Genomic DNA, 16,234 nt, shown 5'->3' with positions numbered 1-16,234 from the left:
GGCCTGTCAAGGTTAAGATGCCAACATTTGTGCATGTTGTGAGTATGAACTGTAGCTTGTCTTGATTTCCTTTCCAGTCCTTTTTATTTGCTGACACTAAAAGGTCATATTCGGACTTGTCTGAATGGTTACCTGTAACTGATGTACCCCTACTGCATAATGTCAAAATGTGAGTGGCCATTGCGAATTGAGAAGAGTATATCAGAGATTCAAAGGGAGTCTTCAGATGGGATGTAGCTAAGGACAGGTAAACTGTCTATGGTGGGGTTAAAACAGTGACTAGGATGAGGGAATGTAGTTGTATGTGCAACAGAGTGTCAACCATCTTGGATATGCAGTGTGACAGTGCAGTTTTGTGATTGCTGTGTCATTACATTGATAAGGGACAACACTAGCTGCCAATACTTGTCCAGGTACCACCCAACTTCACCAAGATGATGCGGATACAAGAGATCCTGGATTTTCAATGGATATCCAGTCAGTGGTAAGTTGTTCTGGGAATGGCATGCAGTAAGATGGGGCTGGAATCGGTCATGTGGGACGTCATGAGACGAGTCAGGTAGTTAATGAAGTAAATTTGGCAAAATACAGTGAAAGACCCTCTAAAAAACTCACACAGCTTCCACTTAGCCAAAAAAATGATTTAGCACTGTCAGTATATATAGCTATAACTACCCAGAAACAGTTTTTGTCAGAGTACAGTGGATTCAATGCATGGACATTTCTGAAAACACAGTATCGTTTTTTTTTGTACGTAATGTGGACAGTTTTATTTGCTCCTCCTCCTCCTCCTTCTCCTGCTCCTCTGATGCTGCTTGGCCTGCTGTGTTCATCCAGCTCTACACCTTGTTATCTCAGATTCTCCAGCATCTGCAGTTCCTGCTATCTCTGAAACAGTTTTATTTGCTGTCTGTGAACAAAAATCAAATAAGTTGTTGAAAATTATTATTTTAATAATATATTTTTATCTTGACTGTGTAATGATGTGTGAAAAAAACATGTAAAAGGTTGATATATTTGTATTCAAATTTTTCATATGAACTCTAGAGATTTATTCACAATGCTGAAATGGATAACCTTTTAATTTATCCCAAGTTTATTTAATTATTTAAGTAAATTACAAATTGAATTTCTGCAGCAGCTCAAAAACCATAATTAACTGCTTCATAGCACTGAAGTAGATTGTTATGAACTACTGGTGTAAAATTCAGATTTTTTTTAATAATAAAAATTTTTTGTTGATTAAGCAATTGAGGAACTAAATTATAATTTGTTTGAGTATGATTAGTTTTAAACTCTTTCTGTAGGGAAAAAGACATGTGGTCCTGATCAAGAGTAAAGCTCATGACTTTATTGCTGTTTTATGGCTCGGGATAATGTAAACTCAGATGAACACATGAGAATGCTTTCAGGTGCAAGAGGTTTTACTCAAAGTTTTTGCTCTGTTTTAAAATGGTTTAGTTTATAACAAAGTGTGTAGCAGGTCTATAACTATACATACAGGTTTGGAATTAGGTCTGTGGTGAGTTTTGTTGTTTTTAATCTCTTCAAAAGTATCATTTGGGAGATTTGGGATGATAGCTAATCACTTGGAGATGAATTATGAATTACATTCTCAGATCAGATAAATAAATCACCTCATTGGAACCACACTATCTTGGTGAAAATCTATGGAAATGGTAAACTAAGAGGGACAAACTGTTATAAAGCACTTGGCATAGAGAATGAATGAGGAAGCAATAGGAATTGATGTCAATATCCAGGAGGAAAAACCAGGAATACTTGCAAATGAAATACGCTGGTCAGGCATGTCTTGCTTACTTCTAAATGGAGCTCAAATATCATCAGTTCACTCAATTCCAAGTAATACTGGTTTTTCACTGTTTCTTTCCCTCTGTGTAAAATGTCCGATGCTTTTAAAGAAACCAATCAGAAACTGGACACAAATTGTTTAGTCAATCCAAGATTGACCATAAACAGTTCATGCACTGTTTTGCAATAATAAGCCAATTAGATTTCAGATGCCTCTGATCATGTGTAGGATTTGTGGCTAGTAAAGATTAATACAACCTGTGTTCTAGTGGTATGAAAAAGAGGATCAAAGACAGACAAAAAAAACTGCAGGGAACAAAACAACAGGAGACCTGTGCCCAGTCAACTAATGTCATGAACTGGCATCTGAATCTGGATAGGCTGAAAACCACTGCCTTTATTAAATATTATTTCTTTTGCATGTGTGGCAAACTTAATAAATTCTGTAAAACTTGTGAAAACATACTTGTGGCTGGAGTGAGTATTCTAACTAATAAGGATAAGTAAACTTTAGATTGGCACTTTCAAACTCAGTCTACGATTGTATTTGATGTAGGTCTTACAAGTAAATTAAAGGGCACCACAAAATCATAAACTAGTGCACAGGTACAAATTTTATTCAATAAGGCTAACAGTATGTTGGTCTTTATGTCAAGGGGGCAGCAATACAAAGGGAATGAGATATGCTTCCACTGCATACAGATTTGGACCATGCCCATGCCCACTTCAATATTGTCATTCGTTCTTGACACCACACCTCGAAAGGGTATCGCAATTAGAGACATTATACTGCATGGATTCAGTAAAATGACACTGGAGTTTCCGAAGTTATAAGAATGGATTTAACCATAAGACTATAAGACTTAGAAGCAGAAGTAGGCCACTGAGCACATTGAGTCTGCTCTGCTATTCAATGAGATCATGACTAATCTGATAACCCTAAACTCCACTTCCCTGCTTTTTCCCTATAACCCTGATTCCCCTATTAATTAAAAATCTATCTATCTCAGTCCTGAATATACCTAATGACCCGCCCTCAACAGCCCTTTGCAGTAAAGAATTCCATAGATTTATTACTCTCAGAAGAAATTCCTCCTCATACCTGTTTTAAATGTGTGACCCCATATTCTGAAATTATCCCCTCTGGTCATAGGCTGTCCCACAGGGGGAAACAATCTTGCTGCATCTACCCTGTCAAGTTACCAAAGAATGTAACATGTTTTAATAAGGTTGCTTCTTATTCTTCTAAATTCTAGTGAGTACAGGCCCAATCTACTCAACCTCTCCTCATTAAACATACCTGGAATCAATCAAGTGAACCCTCTCTAGACTGCCTCCAATACCAGTATATATTTCCTTAATTAAGGGACCCAGAACTGTTCACAGTATTCCAGCTGTTGTCTGTCTAATGTCTTGTTGGTGGCCTGACTAGTGTCTTGTACAAAAACCAAAAGATCTGTGGCTGCTGTAAATCAGGAACAAAAACAGAAGTTCCTCGAAAGCTCAGCAGGCCTGGCAGCATCTATGAAGCAAAAATCAGAGTTAACATTTTAGGTCCGGTGACCCTTCCTCAGAACTTCCGGAGTTCTGAGGAAGGGTCACCGGACCCGAAACTTTAACTCTGATTTTTTCAGAGATGGTTTTACATCTCTGGCCACATAGCGCGTGGAAGATACCCACTCATGGATACAGTGTGGAGCCAAGAGGGCTACTGTAACAATGATAGAGTCCTAGAGCTGTACAGCATGGAAACAGACCATTCAGTTCAACACATCCATGCCAAACAGATACCCCAAATAAATTTAGTCCTATTTGCCAGCATTTGGCCCATATCCCTCTAAACCCTTCCTATTCATATACCCATCCAGATGCCTTTTAAATGTTGTAACTGTACCAGCCTCCACCATTTCCTCTGGCAGCTTATTCCATACACGGACGACCCTCTGTGTGAAAAAGTTGCCCCTTAGGTCACTTTTAAATCTTTCCCCTCTTAGCTTAAACCAATGCCCTCTAGTTTTGGACTCCCCTACCCTGGGGAAAAGACCTTGACTATTCACCCTATCCATGGCCCTCATGATTTTATAAACTTTTATAAGGTCACCCCTCAGCCTCCAACACTCCTTGGAAAATAGCCCCAGCCTATTCAGCCACTCCCTATAGCTCAAACCCTCCAAGCCTGGCAACACCCTTGTAATTTTTTTCTGAACCTTTTCAAGTTTCACAACATTCTTCCTACAGCAGGGAGACCAGAATTAAACGTAGTATTCCAAAAGTGGCCTGTACAGCTGCAACATGATCTCCCAACTCCAATACTCAATGCACTGACCAATAAAGGCAAGCATACCAAATGTCTTCTTTACTATCCTGTCTACCTGCAACTCCACTTTCAAGGAACTATGAACCTGCACTCCAAGCAACATTCCCCAGGACCATACCATTAAGTGTATCAGTCCTGCCCTGATTTGCCTTTCTAAAATGCAACATCTCACACTCATCTAAATTAAACTCCATCTGCCACTCCTCAGCCTATCGACCTATATCAACCTTGTCCAACATCATTCAAAACCGTTAATACCTCTTCTAAGCTTCGGAAATCCAATTAAATCAGTCAAACCCACAAAGAAAAGATGATGGGCCTAGAGATTGGCACAGAGATTAAGGAGACCCTGCAACTTGTAGAACTATAGGCCCCGATCTCACATCCAGGAAATACAGAAACAGAAGACAGAAATACCGAGAGAGTGTGTTTGTATACCAACGGCAAACCTTAACAAACTTTGTGCCCGACCACACCGAGAGGAAACTAAGTCCAACAGAATTCGAAGTACCAACTAAACCGACTGACACCACGAGTCCTCAGGTACAACTGAAGTGAAGACTAAGCTCAACAAACAAACCATCAGAAGTAAAGAAAACCCAAGTACTCACCTGATAGATCCAATAAACACCTTACCGCATCAGCAAACTCAACCCCAACTGAACAGTTGCACAGCAAGAAGTCCCCTACCACATTTGGGGTATGATGAGCCAGAGCAACTACATTCAGTGAACCTCGAAACCGCGCTTGGAGTAGTGAGCATGATTCCAAGACCCCAGAGTTCCAACTTAGTCAGTAGTGGATGGCTGGCAGTAACAATATATTTTAAGTCTACATAATAGTACATTGTTGTGATACCTTTCTTGTACTATTGTGTTACCTTTCTTGAATTAGTGTGTTACCTTTCTTGTACTGATGGGTTATCTTTTCTTTAATATCAATAAACACAGAGATTCTTTTGCCCTCAAAAATCTGTTTGCTGCCTTTTCATTGCATCCTCATTAATAAGTCCAGTGCCTAGACCAGGGGCTGGGAGTGATTCGAACTGCTTAGATGTCAGAGATAAAACTGACTTAAAATCAAAACCCCTACACATCCAAGTTGTTAATATACTGCAAATATTTCGTAAAATTGTGTTTCATTTTCTTCACACCAGAGGTTTGAGGGATGGGGAATTAAGGTGTTTAAAATACTGAAAGGATTCAATGTGGAGGCAATACAGAAGTAACTTTCTCTAGTGGGGAAATCCAGAAAAACAGCTGCAATCTTAAAAGTAGAGTGACAGAGATTATGTGGAACCAAGAAGGATGGGTATGCTGATACCCTTATCATCAGTCCCTCTGGCACTGCCTGTGTCTGCAGGCTTAGTAATGCCTGCACTGATTAATAGATTGCAGGGGGCGGCTCATAAAGATATGAGAAGTAGCAACGAAAATGGTTAGTGGTGCAATTTGAAGATTAAACACATTCACTTTGATAACTTCTGTTAGATCATTCAGCTTGTTCCTACACCACACCCATGATCTTGGAGCTATGTTCCTGCTATAAATTTTTATCTTTACTTCTTCCCATAGATTCCTGACATTGGCCTTGAGAGCCTCCTGCCCCTTGAGAATGATATTATCCATATTCTGTGTGGCTTGCATGACAACCTCTGGTGTCTTATTAGAAATCTTTGATGTTCAGTATCTTGGATGTTAAGCCATTCTGAAAAATATATTTAAAAGTAAATGATATCCTAATACCATGTCAAGCAACTACTTTAAAAGGTGCAGCCTCCCTTTAAGTAGCATTAACCAGTCACAATATTGAACTCATCCTCAAATCAGCAATAAAATCTGAACTTTCCTTTATATTCACACATAAAAAGTTAAAGGTCTTAACTTTTACTCCAAAACATTTTTGGGTGGATGCAGCCCTGGTGTAATTTGAAAACACAGCTACTGATCTGAGAGAGAGCTTTCAAATATTGAACTTCAGTGAAATGTAGCCCAAATGGATGCTACTGGGAAGCAGGGGGGAATTGTGTGGCTCTGAGGCCTTGGACAATGTAGGTAGAGGGATCTTCTATAAGAGCCATCGTGTAAGGGGTTTCACATTGAGAAATGAGGTGTGAATCTATGGTGGTATAGGCCTAAGCTTTGCTTCTTTTGCACAAAGACAGATTTTACAAAGTTCATAAGACGTCATCTTCATACATTTCTCTGGCGTGAACACGCTTCCTCAGCACCAGGCCTGGTGAAAAATATACCACAGCTTCATGTTCAAACTGCTGTGTTAAAATTACAATTGTAACCCCATTGATTCCGGGTTAGGGTCCTTATCACCAGTGCATTTGAATTGCACACGATCATCTCTTAGAGTTCCACGGCCAATAAGCAACCTGGACAATCGAAATTCACAGCCCACCCAGTGTTAATTTGGAAGTAGGGTCAGAAATGCCCCTAGGAGGGAAAGTTAAAGGAAAAGGACAACTCTGTATTAACTTGTCTTTGACTTTCTCTTTCCTCTTGGCATATTTGTCTCTTTGTGGTTCATGGTGTCCCATTTACAGTAGAGGATGTTTAAAATGAGGATAAAGCATTGGAGATCCGTGTAAGATGAGGAGTTAATTGTACCTTAATTAATTATGGGAGAAATTAGGTCCAGCTATGCAGGACAGGTCAAGTCCAGGGCATGTGAGGACTGGGGAAATTAGGTTAGGTCCAGTCTAATCCAGTGGTGTGGGGTTTGGGGGAGGTAAGATCAGAACCCAGGGATTTTGTCAAGTCAGGCCCTGTGTGTTAGGGCAGGGATCTGGTGGAGGTATAGGTCAGGTGCACAAGGGTTGTTTGAGGCCTGTCGAATAGTTACTTAGGAGTTAGACTATGTATTTAATAGTTTAATATTTCCTAAGTAACTATTTTACTTATTTTATCAGAACCCTCCAAAGTCTCTGATTTAAATGGACACTTACAGAAGGTTAAAGGCATAGGGGAATTGTTCAGCAAAACATTCAACTTCCCAGACAATTCTTTCTGAGTCTGCCACAATGAAGATTCCACAGGATCTCCAAGCAATTCTTATCTACACTGGAATAACAACTGTCCGACCCAAGAATATCTAGGCCATTATTATTACATGACGGCATTGCCTATTAAACGAGTCAGTGAGAATGAAAGATTAGCCTCTGAAAATCAAAAGTTTGTCCTTGAGAAAGTCTCAGCAAGAACCCTTGAAAAATATTTTTACCCTGAAACACAAAATTGGAGGCAATTTATTGATTGTGGGAAGAAACATTAGGAAGTAGGAGCAAAACAGTCGGAATGATCGGTATACGCTGCAATTGACAGAACATGACTGATACTGTGCCCCAGGGATCTACATTGAAGATTCAATTGTTCATGATATTTATAAGTTACAAGTTTGAGGAATACAGAGCCATATGGCTGATGACACAATGTTAGGTGGGCAGTAAAAAGAGTAAGTGGAAGCAGAAATTTGTGAAGAGGCATAAATTGATTAAGTAAGTGGAATAGCTTGGTAGTTGGACTTCAATGCATACCCAAGAAACATAGATTGAGATTCTACTTCTTCTTAGCCACTCAGATGGAGGATGAATTACTTCTAATCTGACTTGTCATGTTTTACTGGTAAGTCCGATGTGTGATCTTAGGATTTTATCATCTGTGGGTCAGGTGAATCTTGAAAGATTTGGTGGATAAGTTGTTTCGTGCTTTGTGTGCAATGTTCATCCCCTTGATTTTGCTTCTACATGTTGCTGATGAAGTATCACCAAATGTTCAGTACCTTCCTGAATAAACATTTTTTCCATTTTGGTTTATCACAGGCCATTGACTTTCATGATCCATTGATCATCAGTACATAGATAACATTTGCATGTAAGTTCACTCAGAAACTGAGTACAGGTCATTGTCAACTCCTTTTTTTGAAACTAAACATGCATAAAACAAAGGTCCTCTTTTAACCAGTTCCCACAACATAATATCTCCAAGTGTCCATTAAGATCAATGGTGATACCTTAGGAAACACTAATCATTTTCCAAATCTTGGGCATTTCCTCTCAACAAAGGCAGGAATGAATGATAAAAATTCACTATTGTTTCTAAGATACTGTCTGGGCTTTCAGGTGAGTGGGAAATAGAGTATTTGAGTACCAGAATCTCAAACTTGAGATTAAGGATATGGTTTAATGGGCAGTAGTGATCCCTGGGTTCCTATATGCTTTAGAGATTTGAACAACTTACAGCAGGCACCTCAGAGCATTGGAGAAGTTCTATCAGTGTACCTTTGTAAAATCTTCCAAATTCCATGGCAAAGGAAGGCAGCCTAACAACAGCATCCTCTTCAAGCCAACATACCTAGTATCAAGGCAGTGATTCCTCAAAACTAGTTCCATTGGTGGGACACGTCATTCATATATCTGACTCCAGAAACACGAAGCAACTGTTCTATTCAGAATCTAGTTGCAGCTAAAGACTCCTATGGATCTCCTCAATGCATTCCTGAACAGATCAAATGTGAAGAAAAACAGATAAATTGTGAAAAGCTATGAAATATGGAAGAGTTCAGATATTTGAGGATCAAAATGCACAAATCACTAGAAGTTAGCACATGGGTACAATTTTGTTTTCTTCATTCATGGAATGTGGGCAACACTGGCCAGGCCAGCAGTTAATAAACATTCATAGTTGCCCTTGTGAAGGTGGTGGTGAGCTAATTAAAATGCTATTGTTTGATTTTAAATTTTAATGAGACACAATACAAAGAAGTAGAAGTTATCTTATAGTTAAATATGGTTCTAGTTCTATCCCACTGTGAGAACGCTGCTCAGTTCTGAGAACTGTATCTCAGGAAGTGGCCTTAGACAGGGTGCAGCACAGATTCACCAGAATGCAATTGGAATCAAAAGGATTATGAGGCAAGTTGATAAACTTGGTTTGTATTTCCTTGAGAATAGAAGATTAATGTTAGAAATAAACTATTTCCTTATGTGGGGAAATCAGAACAAGGAATCTTTACAAAAAAATTAGAACTAGCCCATTTAGGTACAATGTTTTGTCAGCAAGAATATCTTCATATAAAGGATAGTGGAATCTTTCACCCTTGTCCCCAGTTAGTTGTCAAGATTGAATCGATAGAAAACCTTCAAACTAAGGTTGATAAGTATTTTTTTGTTTGATCTGTGTTAAAGATGGTTATAAAACTATGTGATCAATGGAGTTATCACCCATTAAATTCATTGAATAGTGAAACAGCCTCAAAGAATTGATTAGCACTGTCCTGCCGCTATATTGCTAAACTGTATTGGTCAAGTTGGTGTGATGATTATTAAGGCCAAAACAGGTGTACAATATGACACTTTAGTTAACATATGTTTAACAGTCCCAATATTGGGTTACTAATATGATTTGTCACTAGCATTTTTATTTTTCTGAAACAATGGACAACATTCACAGTTGCTAAATTAATTCTTTTCATAAGACCAGCTGAAATATCAACTGTGATCAACACTGCCACCAAGCTGTGGCTATAGTAGAGATGGTTTATATTGAAAAAATTCAGCAATAGACAAATCTAGTCAAGATAAGGAAATTGCATAACTCCCCTTAAAGACATAGAAACAACCCTTTAGAAAGCAATGGTAGCAATGTAGAAATATGGACCATACTGAATATTATTTAAACATTTTGAATTGCTGTACAATCTCTGGTTTTGCAATATAATATTTGAGATAAAAATGTTTGTCTGCCTATCTCAGTATCACACAGTGTCAACACTCATGGACTAAATCCTCTGAATAAAGCATATCAAATTGCTGGTCAACAGAAGAAGGGTTTTGAGGAAGGGTCACTGGACCCTAAACGTTAACTCTAATTTTTTCTTCACAGATGCTGCCAGACCTGCTGAGCTTTTCCAGCAACTTCTGCTTTTGTTGCTGGTCAACATATGTTGGTTTGTAATTTGTCTTTCTGGAATCACTTATTGGCACATGGGATAAAGGAGTAAAACTCTGGAGATAGTGACGTTTAGCATCAGTAGCTCTAAGAATTTAGTATGAATTAGTACAAGAGAGACTTCCACTTAATTATTATCCAATGCTCCAAAACTCAGAGTTATTTTCCTTGATCCCTAAAGCTTTTAAGAGTCAAAATTCTCTGGTTGATAATTGCTTTCCAACTGATAAAGGTCTTTCACTATCTTAACAAGGCTTGCTGAGGCAGAAACCTTTCCAAAGCCAGAGTGCAAATATTTGTGTTTACAGTAAGTTTAATGCAGAGGAGAATTGTCTGAAAGAAAATAAACATGCAAGTTTATGATGTTGTCTGTAGTGTTTATTTTAAGAATAAGCTAAGGCAATCGTATTTGGTTTCAACCCAGTGCAGAAACCTGCTAGGTTTCTAAAGAAAATGCAGTTAACCTTCCAGATGTCAAAAGGCTTGAACACTTTCAAAGCTAGCAGGAAATAGACTGGTTTAACAATTTACTGTTTCTTCCCTTATTCTCCTCCACTATGCATTTGGAGACATTATACAAAAAGAGTTATAATGATTTGAATTTCTAACATGAAACAGAACATTGTAGTTACACAACAGAGCAGAAGTAGCCCTATTCCCATTTACTTTCTAATGTTTGTTCTGAAAAGTTACTCCCATTTTGATAATGTTCTGTTCAATTGGCATAACGAAAGGGAGCATTTGGTCCCTGGTTGGCATTAATTAGTAGAAAAGAAAGACACTATTAACTAAGGTATATCTGCATTACAAACTGCACTTGCTTTATACAAACTGAGAAAGATGTTTGGGGAGATGGTGGAGAGGGAGACAAAACTGGGCTTGGTGGCACCTGCTTTTGACTGTAAAGTGAGTCTTTAAAGTTCTCAACAGAGGTCCATACTGCAATATACGTTTCTAACATGAACTGCAGATGGAGTGTAATTGAGATAAATATGAGGTGTCGCATTTTCGTTAGACAAATCAGGGAAGGACTTACACAGTTAATGGTAGGGGCCTGGGGAGTGTTGTCAAACAGAGAGACCTAGGGGTCATAGTTCCTTGAAAGTGGCATCACTGGTAGACAGAGTGGTAAAGAAGGAATTTGGCATGCTCACTTTCATCAGTCAGAGCATTAGTTTACAAAAGACGTACAAGAATATTACCAAGACTGGAACATTGAGTTACAAGGAGAGGCCTGAAAGGCTGGGACTTTTTTCCATGGAGCGTAGGAGGTTGAGGGGTGACCTTATAGAGATGTAGAAAATCATGAGAGGCATAGATAAGGTTAATGACAAACATCTTTTCCTGAGGGTAGGTGAGTTCAAAACTAAAGGGCATAGGTTTAAGGTGAGAGGGGAAAGATTGAAAAAGAGACCAAAGGAACAACTTTTTCACACTGAGGGTAGTGCGTATATGGAATGAACTGGCAGAGGAAGTGGTAGATGCAGTACAGTTACAACATTTAAAAGACATTTGGACATGTATATGATTAGGAAAGGTTTAAGAGTGATATTGGCCAAATGCAGGCAAATGGGACTAGTTTAGTTTGGGAAATCTGGTTGGCATGGGCAAGTTGGACCAAAGGGTCTATTTCCATGCTGCATGACTCAATGACTGTATATTGTTGATTGGTTTAACATGAGCATACTGCACATACCCTGGAAGCATGAAGAGCAAATAGATCATGTTATTAATCAGAACGCAGTAGAGCTCAACACTTCAGTTTAAGCCCCCTCTTAACCTCACACAGCCGAGCATGGTATTAAAATACATGACAAAAAGGCCTGTCAGCTGACAAAATCACTCATGTCTCTACTTCACAGCCTATATGCCTGTATGCAGCAGGTATACAAACAGAGCTGTGCTACCACAAGCAAACTGATCATGCACTCTACTGACATCCTGAAACAATGATTCAGCTGCCTGGATCACTACAGAGGAACGGATATTAACATTTAGGATCAAAGGCTTCAAATCTTACCATCATGAAGAAACAGCCCTCTGTAACATAGGAACATAGAAGATAAGAGCAGGAGGAGGCCATTTGGCCCTTCAAGCCTGCTCCACCATTCATCACGGTCATGGTTGATGATCCAACTCAATAGCCTAATCCTCCTTTCACCCCATAACGTTTAATCCCATTCGCCCCAAGTGCTATATCTAGCCGCCTCTTGAACAGATTCAATGTCTCGGCATCAACTACTTCCTGTGGTAATGAATTCCACAGGCTCACCACTCTTTGGGAGAAGAAGTCTCCTCATCTCCATCCTAAATCGTCTACCCAGATTCCTCATACAGTGACCCCTGGTTCTGGACACACCCACCATCGGGAACATCCTTCCTGCATCTACCCTGTCTAATCCTGTGAGAATTTTATCCATTTGTATGAGATCCCCCCTCATTCGTCTGAACTCCAGCGAAAACAATCTTAACCTAGTCAATCTCTCCTCATACATCAATCCCTCCATCCCCGGAATCAGCCTGGTAAACCTTCATTGCACTCCCTCAAAAGCAAGAGCATCCTTCCTCAGAAGAGGAGACCAAAATTGCACGCAATATTCTAGGTGTGGCCTCACCAAGGCCCTGTACAACTGCAACAACACATCCCTGCTCCTGCACTCGAAACCTCTCGCAATGACGGCCAAAATACTATTTACCTTCTTTACTGCCTGCTGCACCTGCATGCTCACCCTCAGCAACTGGTGCACAAGGACACCCACGTCCCGCTGCACACTCCCCTCTCCCAATTTACAGCCATTCAGATAGTAATCTGCTTCTTGCTTTTCCTTCCAAAGTTAATAGCCTCACACTTATCCAAATTATATTGCATCTGCCATTAATTTGCCCACTCACCCAACCTGTCCAGATAATGCTGAAGGATCTCCACATCCTTGTCACCCTCCCACCCAAATTGGTATCATCTGCAAACTTTGAGATGTTAAGTTTTGTTTCCTCATCCAAATCATTAATATATATTGTGAATAGCTGGGGCCCCAGCATCAATTCCTACAGCACCCCACTAGTTACTGCCTGCCAATTTGAAAAGGACCCATTAATTCCTACTCTTTATTTCCTCTCTGTACCATCTCGAAAAGGACAAGGAGAAACAAATGTGCCAGATGATAAGAGTAATGGAAGTTTACAGAGACAATAAGAGTGGAAGGAGAGGTAGACAAAACAAACCTCTTACATTTTGATTAGCTAACACTGGAACAGTTAGACACTGTGCTTTCAGAGTTAGATGAAAGATGATTGGAAGATCTTATAAGACTACTTAGCAAGTATAAGGTACCTGAAGGATACAGCTAGATGTACTACATTAGCTGGGTATGATATGGATGTAACAGAGTCAGTATTGATAAAATCAATCTTTATCTCCAAGCCCTGAAAAACAAGCTCAAGTGGAAATAGAGATTCAATACATGTGGGAAAATCATGCAAACGAACATAGTCAGAAATCACACAACACCAGGTTATAGTTCAACAGGTTTATTTGAAAACACAAGCTTTCCAACCTTGCTCCTTCTTCAGGTATCAGTGAATATAGCCAAAGCTGCTAGAGTTCACTGCCTGTATGAGTCCTGATATTGAATGGATCAAATAGATTTTATATAGACTGCAGAAAGATAAGTGCAGTTATGAAGATAGATTCATACCCAATCCCCTGGTTAGAAGACTGTATTGATAGGATTGGCAATGCTTTGTTCTTTTTTAAGATTCATCCATTGTTGGTTACTGGAAAGTGCCTTCAACATCAAGAACTGAAGAAATATTGATTTATTTTACAACAAATGGGTTATACGAATGTCAGTTTATGCCATTTGAGTTAAAGAATACCCAGCTACATTCCAGAAGCTCATGAATCAAGTTGTAGCTGAGTCCCATAACTGTATATTTTATTTAGACAATGTCGTGGCATATAGGAACACATGGAAAATACTTCTTAAAAACTAAGAATTTTGAAACTGATTGCTGCACTTTTTAAAAGCAAGTTACCTGACACTCATTGTAAGTTCTATTTACATTGTTGTTTTGTTCAATCAGTGAGGGAGGTTGTTTGCAGACATACTGGAGGGAGGAAATGGCCTAATGGTATTGTCGCTGGACTGTTAATCCAGAGAACTAGATAATGTTCTGGGGACCCGTATTTGAATCCTGCCACAGCAGGTGGTGGAATTTGAATTCAATAAATATCTGGAATTAAGAATCTAACAATGACCATAAATCCATTGCCAATTGTCGGGAAAAACCCATCTTTCACTAATGTCCTTTAGGGAAGGAAACTGCCATCCTTACCTGGTCTGGCCTACATGTTACTCCAGATCCACAGCATTGACTCTTAACTGCCCTCTGGGCAATTAGGGATGGGCAATAAATGCAGCCTGGCCAGTGATGCCCTCATCCCATGAATGAATAAAATGAATAAAGTATATTGCCAACTGGAGTTGTGTACAAAATGTGATTCAGCCAGCAACAAGCAGTTGATTGGTTTATGGAGTTGTGACCAGCTGTGGTTGAGAAACATCATTAACCTGACAACCACGCAGCTGGCTCCTAAGTTGCTTGTAGGTGTTAATGATATTGCCAAAAGAATTTGGAAATCAGAAGGGGGAAGTGGTGTGTCTTTATGTAGTCGAAAATAATTGAAGCCTGAAGAAAGCTAGTTATCTTCTCCTACTAATTGCTATCAGCTATTGGTTTCACCAGTAAGTTAGACACTTTATAATTTGTGGACCAGTCACTCTGTGTGTCCCACAAGGAAGTCAGAGATACCTAGAGAAGAGATATTAAAGGACAACAAGACCTGGAAAGCAAAAGAATCATCTCAGCGAACCCTGTGGACAGCATGCCAATGGTCAGGCATTCTTCACGCTTTCAAGATCAGATTCACTTGAAGAGTGATGTTCATCACTTGGTCTGGCAACAATGTCCTTCCTGACCTGACACTTTTTCTCTGTCTTGCAGGAGAAGCTGTTGCACAACCTGAGACAGCAAAAATTCACAGGAGGAGACGAGGGTGAGCCCATATATTCTAATCCCCACAGAGGAGATCTTTTTGGCAAGGGTCAATGTTGAGGCTGATTTCATGAATGATGATGGTATCCTCAAATCCAATTCTCCTTCTCATGTCCCACTCTTTCCACATAGGTTTTTGTTTTTGGTTAGATTTAACTAGTGCAAATTAGTAATAATATTGGGTCTCCTGCAAGCTACCATTGTACAGCATGTGTAGCATTGATATTGGAAGGAAGCAAACTATGGGAATATGTTCCAAGCACCTCAGGTAACATGCAGGCCATTTGCTCAGTAGCCACTCACATATCAGTCTTCACTAATTTCAGTTCTGTTCAAAATCCCTGTAACAGCATGAAGAAGCTAAGCAGTAGAGCAAACACTAAAGAATTAGGGAATGATATTTATCATTGGGCTTGGAGCAGTAGCAGCAACAAATAAAATCTAAATGTAAAAATCAAAACGGTTTATATTTTTATATTTCAATTACTTTCTTTAATGTAGCCCATACTGACTGCCAGAATATGATATCAACGAGTTTGACACGCCGGTTTTAAAGTGAAGAAGATACATATGGAAATTACATGACTGGATTGGTTTTGAAAGCCACTTATATTGGCTACTGGAAAACAAGTTAGAGCACAATAGCAAGAACATGAGTTTAGTGATCATATTCGTTATCACAGGAAACAACCAATTGCTGCTCTCCTTATGTGGATAAACAATAAAATTTTAGGACACAATATATGAGCTATTTTGAAACATAATGCAGTTACATTTTAGCCATGCTTTGAAGAATAAATGTGATATTGGACTAACAATTCCCAAATGATTTCTAACACTTATGTTTTCCTCACCTCGTGTCTGATGTTGTTGTAGACTCATTGAGAGATATTGCTTATTAATACTGTATCACTGGGTGACTAGATCAATAGAATTAAAACTAAATGCACTTTGATTTTTTTTAAACCAAGAACTGTTTTGTTCCTATGAATGTAAATCTGTTGTTGCTGATCGTCATGTTCATGCTGGTTTAATACTTCATGGCCTTAGTATGTTTGTGTAGTTAGTGCACCTATCATGACATCATTTGTAT

This window comes from Rhincodon typus, chromosome 12 (assembly GCF_021869965.1).
Source record: "Rhincodon typus isolate 14 chromosome 12, sRhiTyp1.1, whole genome shotgun sequence".
NCBI lineage: Eukaryota > Metazoa > Chordata > Chondrichthyes > Orectolobiformes > Rhincodontidae > Rhincodon > Rhincodon typus.
Note: the sequence above shows the minus strand (reverse complement) of the source record.